The 9,470-nt window shown below is 44.9% G+C and overlaps 1 non-coding gene across 1 annotated transcript; it reads right to left on the minus strand.

The window, feature by feature from the left end:
- Positions 1–9,076: 9,076 nt before the first annotated feature.
- On the minus strand, positions 9,077–9,180 carry LOC121483659. Its single transcript, XR_005985786.1, has one exon. It is a non-coding gene; the product is annotated as a U6 spliceosomal RNA (small nuclear RNA).
- Positions 9,181–9,470: the final 290 nt, after the last annotated feature.

Below are 9,470 nucleotides of genomic sequence, written 5' to 3' on the forward strand. Positions count from 1 at the left end.
ATATTGGTGGGAAACCATGTTAATAAAGTGAGTTATTGAATATATTAATAATTACGAAGATTATGTATTACAGATATAGTGAATCTAAGACACAATTAATATTTTTATTTATTATAGTTAAGAAGCGTACGATCCCAAGGAAAAAATATTTGTTTCCTTGAGGGCACCTGGGTGGCTTAGTGGTTGAGCATCTGCCTTTGGCTCAAGTGGTGATCCTGGGGTCTGGGGATTGAATCTCACATCAGGCTCCCGGCGGGAAGCCTGCTTCTCCCTCTCTCTGTGTCTCTCACGAATAAATAAATAACATCTTTAAAAATATATTTGTTTCCTTGAATATATTCATGAAGACTATCCCATACAGGAAGGTTTTAGCCAATGAGGAATTTTGGCAAATTCAACCAGTTGGTCATTTGGCAAATAAATCGGTTGGCAAATTGATCCTTCCGTTTAATTGGCTTTAAACAAATTGGTCATCTGGTGCATCAGGCATTTGGCTAGCTGGCGATCACGTCTTTCAGACTCTATTGATGAGCGCATCCGTGCTTCGGTCGCTTAGCTCACGCACAGCCAAGTAGGTAGGTGTGTTGCCTTCTTGCCCCGAGTCATGAGTCCACATGATATTACACAAAATGAATAATTGAAAACGGAACTTGACCAACAGTAGTGAAAGTGCAGCAGAGAAATGAGAAGTGATCACATTCGAAGTGAAATGCAAATCACAGAGATGGAATTTCAGGAGGAAAAAAGGTGACCGTGGCAATATTGATGCTGTCACCGGTTGAGGGCCCGTGGAGAGGCAGCCAGAGACACCAGCCGAAGGGGCACCTCGCAGCGGAAATGAAGAGAGCCGTTGTGCCCGCAAGGAGGATGTCCCAGAGGAAGTGGTGCTGGCAAAGAACTTGACACTGAAGAAACCCTCGGAGGCAGTTCCTGATGTGGAAAGCACAAAGGATAAAGCAGTAGAAGCAGATCCAAATTTACAAGGGAGTGTGACAATTTTCCAAGGCCTAGAAGAGATGCTCCATTGTAAGTTATATAATAAGTGTTTACAAACAAATAAAACCCTTTGATTCTTAATGTCTCTGAAGTTTTAAATTACAGCATCCTAAATAAATATGAGTTTGGCTATGTTTTATTTCCCTATATATTCATAACTGACAGGAAGAGGACCTTTAGTCTTTTAACATAAATGTCATTCACAGCACAATCCTATTTTCCCCACGCATGACGAAGATGGCTTGGCACAGCTTCGCCTTGGCCCCCATTTCCAGCATCCTGCGCCGCCAGGCAAACGGGACCGCCTGCGCTTAAAATTGGGGGGAGTGAAGTAAAACCTGGGGCTGTTGTTTGTCTTGCGTTCCCTTTGATGTTCCCACTTGCAGAATTATACAAACTTCAAATATTTTGCATTATAAAGTCTGACTTCTGGGAAATTGCAGCGCATTGCAATGTACACCATCCTTCTCCTCTTTCTGGCAGCTAATTCAAATGAAACAGGTGGGGAGGAACAGAGTATTGTACTTGTGGAAGATGAGAGAAAATTCTGATGGCATCTGGGAGAATGTTATCTGATGCTAATGCTGATTTACTCCCGAGCTTCATGATTGCCCGTTGGTGGAGCGAGGCAGTGCTCTTAACACTGTCAAGAACAATTTTCCCCTTGAGTGATCTTTTCCAAAAGGGTTCTCACTGATGAGTTATTTTTCATTATTATTAGAATTTAAGTACCACACTTAACTCAGACTTCTCCATTCTGAGATGTAACCTTTAGCTGTCATTGTAAAAAGATAAACAGAAGTGAAACTCTGCTATACCCGGTTAAATGAAAGGAAACCAAGAAGGAGAAATATTTATGCAAAGAGAGTCAAAGGAATTATTTTTGTGCAGGCTGCATAAACCACCGAGCTGGTTCTATAGTAAAATGCACTAAAAACTTTCTGGATTAATTTTATGACCATATCTCTATTAACTACATGGAATTATTTCCACCGACCGTGTGAAAGTACGTTGATTAACTATAAAATGGAATTAGTCGTTTTCAGGGATCTCTTTCTCAATATTCCTTGGGCTAGGGCCCTATCCTATCAGCAGCAAGGCTCCCAAACTCCGTGTGGCTTTCACTGAAGAGGGGTAGCAAAATCTCCAAAGGGGGCCACGGTTTGAACCCCCACCCAGGATGAGCCTCCCAAAGAACAGCTCCCCCACCGCTTAGAGTTGCGAATCACCGGTTTGAAATGTGTGCAGGCTGACGAAAGTCCAGCATCCTTAAAACGTGAAGACGTGGATCCTTGGTGCACCTCTACTTAACTGCTAACACACATCTAACCTCGAACTCTCACGTCTCTTACCTGAAGTGCCTCTGCCCTGGGTTTTCTACGGGATCGAATAAAACAGAGTACGGGAATAGGCTTGCAGCTGGTAACTGGAGATGTGCTTTGTGTGAGATCTAGCCTTCCACCAAAATATCTACCTGTCTGTAACCTTCCATTAGGATCTCTCAGGTCTGGGTCAAATCATTTATTAACAATGTTCCAAAAAAAAAATGTTCCAAATCCAAATTGTTTAGAAAGTTCCAATAATGCTCAAAGTAAATTTATTTTTCATATTATTTCATAATGCTCTGAACAAATGGAACAGATAAAAGGTTAATTTTAATGCTGGAGAAGGAAGTAATAAGTCCAAAAGATAGAGTGTGTGTTGCAGGGAGCACCTCCGGGGCCGACTTCATTAATGCACAGCCTGTTTGGCTCTCCCTGGCGCACCCAGATGGTTCAGCTGAATTAAGCGCTTTAAGACTTGGCTCCTACAAACACAATAAATAATACTATTTATTGGTTGTGGGGACAAGTTAAAGAAGCAGAGTTGGTGTAATGACCGAGCCTCCGCCTCTCCTAGGCCTGGTCCTGAGCTGGACATCTAACATGGTGTTTGTAGGAGTGGAGGACACCTATCGGGAGATGAGTGTCCATGACCATGTCCACATTTCTGCGTGGTCCAGGTGTTCTGGGTCAAGGCCCCAGAAGCTGGAGACAGTGCCTCTCTAAAGTCAGAGAGATTTAGGGACTGATGTCAGAGCCACCTGCTTACATTCAGGATAGGGAAGCTAGAGCTCTCTCCCCGTGCCCCGGTCGGTCGGTCGGATGAGATTTGCTTAATCAGTCTCCCCCCTCTTTCTTTTTGGAGGAAAGGCTGCACAGAGGTGCTGCTCTGGCTGTTTTTGCCTTGAATAATAAACGGTCTGTCCTCTGATCTCCAAAGCCCTGTGCCTCCTGTCACATTGAGTGGGCTCAGGCCTCACACTCTTGAGTTTCTGACTTAACGTCACCTACCAGGTGGAGCTGTTAAGGGTACTAAGTTAGATCATATAAGCATGGAGGGGCTAAGAAGTCGGTCCTTTTGCCCTCCCTGCTACATAAAATCTGTGTCCTCCCCATTCATGTGGGGAAGTCCTACTGCCCACCCCTACCCTTGCCCTGAGGATGTTAGGAGGGGGCAGCTGTGGGAGGTGCCTGGGTGCAGGCCGAGGCCCTCACCATGGGACAGAGAGCACGGAGGAGAAGGGGCGTCCACAGCTCGGCGGAGGCGGCCCTGATCCGCAGGTGCCCAGCATCCTGATGTTGGCCTTCAGGGCCCGGGGGTCGGGGGGGGGGGGATGTGCCCTGGAAGAGCCCCCCAGTGGGGGGATTTTGGGGTGGCGCCCGTGACGCTGTGGCCCGGATAGAAACTCAGAGCTGCGGCCCGGGATTGGGTTCGAGCCCCAGGGGCGCAGGAGGCGTTTCCACGCCCTCCCTCATGGAGGGGGGTCAGGGCAACCCTCGGAGGTCCGCAAAGCAGCACCCAGCTTTTTTTTCCAGGTGAGGACACTGAGGTTCAGAGGGCTGAACTAGCTCATCGAGTCACCAGGCTTGCCAGCGGCAAACCGGGACCTTACCTTGGGGCCCTGGGGAGGGGGACCCCAGCCGGTCACCTCCCAAGGTGCCACCGGTCCCCGGTTGGCCGGCTCATTGGTGGCACGGGGCCTCAAGCGCAAGATTGCAAAAGAACCAGACTGACTGTTCCGTGCCACCTCGTTTAGCAATTTATTTTCTTTTGTTCACATGGGCATTTCCTTACCTAGAATCTAATCTATGAAGTTAATGGGGGTGTAAATCCCTCCGAATCACCATCTGCCGCCTCCCTCCTGCAGGATGCCATTAACATGGTAATGGCTAATTCCAACTGGGGTCTGTTAAGAATTCCCCAGGGCCTTTGCCAAGCGCCCAACGCTTCCCGACCCACTCTGTGCCCTTGGAAAATCGACTTGCTGCAACAGTGTTATAATAAGCCCCCTGTATTTGAGGGTTAGGAAAACATGCTTTAAATGGTCCCGGCCAAAGCAGGGAGGGAGGGAGAGAGAGACACAATGATAAAGAAAAAGAAAGAGAAAGACAGAACATGAAACAGAGAGAAAGAGAGAGGGAGAGAGCCCAGGAAGGGAAAGGCAAGGAAAGGAAGAAAGAAAAAGCAAGATGGGCAGGCAGGCAGGCAGGCAGGGAAGGAGTGACCAGAGCAAATCAGCAGAGCCAGGGAAAGTTTGTATTGATTGAGGACTTGAGGAAATGGACTGAGGGACAGCAAATTAGGAAATGCATAATGCACAGAGAATGTACTCTGTGGAGCGGTCCTAGATCAAAGATCCCACACAAGGGCCTGGAATCCATAAGTTTAATTTAAGTGCCAGAAAACGTTTCAGAGAAGCGGCAGAAAAGCCTGCAAAGATTTTTTTTTTTTTTTTTTTTTTTTTAGGATCCCGTTTACCCCCAGAGAGATCGGCAAGGTGTTATCCGAAGCACGGGGCAGGATTTCCTTCTAGATTCCTGATTTGCCAGAAGGTTATTCTTTGGTCAAACAACACCCAGTGTGAAGAGAAAATAGGAGGGAGAGCTACTGCTGCTGGGGAAAGAAAAGTGGGTTGAAGTTCTTGAAAAAGAGCCCTAGCCGAGAAAAAACACTGAGTGACTGGCTGTTACAGGGAACTGATGGCTTTTAATATTTGAGGTTCAAAGTAAAAAAATTAAAAAATAAACACAAAACCACTATCACGAGGAAGAGAGTAGCTTGTTTGTTTTGCATTGGCACATCGCCTTGGGGACCTGGAGTGGTAGGAGGCGCTGACCCCAAGTGTCTCTGTGTTTCTCCTACACTGTCAGTAGGTCTGCTCTGCTGAACAGCTCATCTGCGTTGCAAACAGGAGATTTTGCAGATGATGATGGGCCTCCAAAACTCCAGGTCGTATTTACACGGAGTCTTTATTTCCAGGTACCTTTGTTTGCATATAGTTTGGTAAAAATAATGACAGAGAGTAGTGCTGTGGTGTGTTGGCTGGGTTTTCCCCCAGGACATCCCCGTAGCTTCCAAACTATCAAGGGAAGGATGAGTAAGAGACTTCCTCGGGTTGTGCAAACAGCGGGGTGTGGCACTTTATGTTTCTTAGCGAGGGGTGCTGAGTCATAGCACGTTTTTCTAGCCTATGAGTTTCCTACTGCTGTTACAAATACCATAGTCTTAGTGGCTCCACACAACACAGATTTATTCTCTTGCGGTTCTGGAGGTCAAGAGCCAACAATAGGTCCATAGGGCTGCATTCCTTCTGGAGGCTGTAGGAGACAATTGGTTTCTTTACACTTCCCAACTTCTAGACGTGGTTCACATTCCTTGGCTCATGGCCCCTTCCTCCACCTCCTTTCCTCCCTGAACTCTGCTTCTATTCTTATACGCCCTGCGAGGACCCTCGTGATTTTATCGGGCCTATATGAATAATCCAGGATAAATATCCCCGGGTTAAAAGTCAAGATCCTTAACTTCTTCATCACGCCTACAAAATCCCTTTTGCCATGTAGGGTAAGATAGTCAGAGGTTCAGAAGTTTGGCGTGTGGAACATCTTTGGGGTCGTGATTCAGCCCACCATGTGCAGTCTTGACGCAGGAGCAGCATCGTAAAATGTAAGGTATGTGAACATATTTGCCAATTAAAACCGTATATATGTATTAATGTTCCATATACTTGACGCAAAAATATCTATCTTCTTTAGCACTTACTATAGCTGTTTTATTGTCTTCTGGACCTTGGTTCTCAGCTGAAAGGCAAGTAACATGTAGTTCAGAAAACAGTTGTTAAATCCTATGCTTTCCTGATTTCTTTTCTTTTTTTTTAAGATTTATTTATTTATTCATGAGAGACACACACACAGAGAAGCAGAGACATAGGCAGAGGGAGAAGCAGGCTCCCTGCAGGGAGCCTGACGTGGGACTCGATCCCAGGACCCGAGCCGAAGACAGGAGCTCAACCACTGTGCCACCGAGGCATCCCTGTTTTCCTAATTTCTTAACCTGCAATTTATTAGCCAAGAAATCCTTCTCAGTTCATGTGCCTGGAAGGAAGAATGGTGGCGGCATCCCCAGTTTTTCCCTATTGACCTGCAGATACCCAAATATTGACATGCATTTTGATAGTGACGTACAGAATTTTGCATAATAGCAATAAAAATTAAGTGGTCACCTATTTTGCTTGGAACTGGATTGGATGTTTCCCACCCATATCTCATTTACTACTTACCAGAGCTTCCTGAAGGCTGTATGACTACATTGATTTTACATGTGGGGCAACTAAGAATCAGAAAGAGTAAGTAACTTGCTCAAGATGAAAAAAACTAGTTGCACTCTCGAGAGACGTGATAAATGTGAGGAGCTTCCCATTCCCAACACACTCACATACACACACACCACAGATTCCTGAGTTCTTTCATTTGGCTGACACATTTGTAGATATTTAAGTGATGTGAGTTTCCCTCATTTTATTTTTTTAGAGGCATGTGCAAGATCAGTTCGGAATGAGAGCTAACCAGTGGAATTTTGAAAATATGATGCATCTGAACATGAGATACTTAAAACCTAGTTCATCTTCATCACTCTCCCCTTTATTTCATTTTTATTTCATTTCATTTTCAAGTTGGCTCAGTTCTTATAGCTGAAATGGCTTAATGGTCATTCCTGGTGTGTACATTTGTTACTAAATTTATTTCCTCAGTTATTCTTCACAGATGGTGTTGACCTCCCCTCATTGCCTTTCCCTTTTCAACCTACTGAGAAAAGCGCTCTCTCGGAACATCACGCCACTGGCCCATATTAAACATATTGATTTGAAAGAAATAGCTGGAAGGTCACAGCAGTTGGGTGACAGTGAGCCGTGTGGTGAGTGGGGGCTCTGCTGGTTAGCATCAGGGATGGGTTTGTGGTCTTAGGTCTTATTCAACTCAAATCCCAGGAGTCATCAGTAACAATGATGAGGCTAAAGTGGCCTCAAAGCGCTGGAAGCACAAAGGGGTAGGACCCATGGAATGAGTGGTTTCAAAGCCCCAGGGAAATGAACTGATAATCCCTAAGGGAGTGCTCCCATGGAGGGCGATTCTGAGAGAAGTTTCCAGGCTTCCAGTTCAGATAGGCTGCCCGGGGAGGAGGGGAAGAGGCTTGAGATGGAGGGAGGAGAGGTGAAGGAGGAGTGCTGGTTTAAAGGAAAATGCTCTTAGGTGTTGGATCAGCATTCCAAGTGCATCATAAATGGGCTTGTCTGTTCATTGGTGTCCTCCTGACTGCACGGTCACCCAAGTGCATGTTGTGTGACCTTCAGTGTATTTGTACATTATCTCTAATTTCATTTAAAATACAACCAAATGTGGGCTAAGAGGGTCTACACATCATCCCCTACTCACTTCAAGAGACCAGCTCTTAGTCCAAATCACCATGCGAACTGAGGCCATATGATGTCTGAGTCCAACTTTCCTACTTAGCTTTCTCTGAAGATTAGGCCAAAATCTTGAAATGAATCCTCAAATACTAATTTATATTCTTGTTCACCCAGTACAAAAACCGGAGGACACAAAAAGTCCTCCTAGGTCCTTCCCTGACATTGTAGAGAAAAGAGTACTGGACTTGGAGTCGAGTTATGTGGGTCCAACACATGATATTCTACTTCCTAGTTATGGAACGTCCCTGAACCTCCATGTTCTCATCATTAAAATGGTGAAAATAATAACTACCAGGAAGCATTGTTATGAAAATCAAATTGGTGTCAAGGCTCTTGATAAAGGATTTAGTGAAATACAGATATAAATATTTATTGTTACCTCAGGAAGTAACTAGTCAGTTTTGGGGACCTACAACATTTAAAGTAATTAGTGTGGAGAGAGTCCCTAAGATGACAAAGCAACAGGTACATAGGGAACAATAAAAAAAACCCTCAGAGGTATCCCACAAGTTGCAGATAAGAAGACTGAGGCACTAAATTTTACCAGGTCCAACATAACATGGGTGACAACACTGGTTCTAGGAGCCAGGTCTTCTGATTCCCAGTAGAATGCTTGCTCCATGATAAGACAGTTTCAAAGGATTAACAAAAAGTGCCTTAAACTATCCTCTTCATCTACCTACCGATGGCCATCTGTACCATGTGGCCTTTTTTTTTTTTTAAGATTTTATTTATTCATGACAGACCCAGAGAGAGAAAGAGAGAGAGAGAGGCAGAGACACAGGCAGAGGGAGAAGCAGGCTCCATGCAGGGAGCCTGATATGAGACTCGATCCCAGGACTCCAGGATCAGGCCCTGGGTCAAAGGCAGGTGCCAAACCACTGAGCCACCGATGCGTCCCCCCATGTGGCTTTTCTAATTGATATGGTGCATGTCTCATCCCTCCCCATCATTCACAACCTCACAGCCCCGTAGACTGTGAGTTCTTTAAGTAGCGTGTCTACTGTAACATGGCCTCCTCTTTAGACAACTTCAGCACAATTCCACAATTAAAGCTGGAATTCAAATAGAATGTGATCAATGAACTAATCTATTGGTTCCCATTTCTTAGGAATGCATTATGAATGTGTATAACCCTTTAGCTCTCCTCTTTTTCCAAAGCTTTACCTTACTTAGAGTGAACATTTATTTATTAAAGGGTTCACTTATATGACAATCTGGGGATATATTAAGAGGATACCTGTTCCTTTGTCATCTTAGGGACTCTCTCCACACTAATTACCTTTTTTTTTTTTTAATGTGGAACGCTTCACAAATCTGTGTGTTATCCTTGCACAGGAGCCATGCTAATCTCTGTATTGTTCCAATTTTAGTGTATGTGTTGCTGAAGAGAGCACCACACTCATTACTTTTAATGTTATAGGTCCCTTCATTTAATGAGGCCTTGGAGGACCAGCAGGGCTTTCACTATGAGAATTGACAGGTGAGAGTGGCCCATCACATGCAGATGGGAGAGCTGCCTGGCTGGGAAGAGCAAGTGGAGCAGCTGGGTTTTTATTAGGGCATTCTGGAAGGTAAGGAAAATGAACACAATAATTCAAAGTGCATTCCATCAAGTAGTCTGGATGGGTGAACCACAGCTAAAATACTTTTGCTTATTACAATTTGTTATTAAAGCCTTTTAGAA

Source organism: Vulpes lagopus, chromosome X (assembly GCF_018345385.1).
Source record: "Vulpes lagopus strain Blue_001 chromosome X, ASM1834538v1, whole genome shotgun sequence".
NCBI lineage: Eukaryota > Metazoa > Chordata > Mammalia > Carnivora > Canidae > Vulpes > Vulpes lagopus.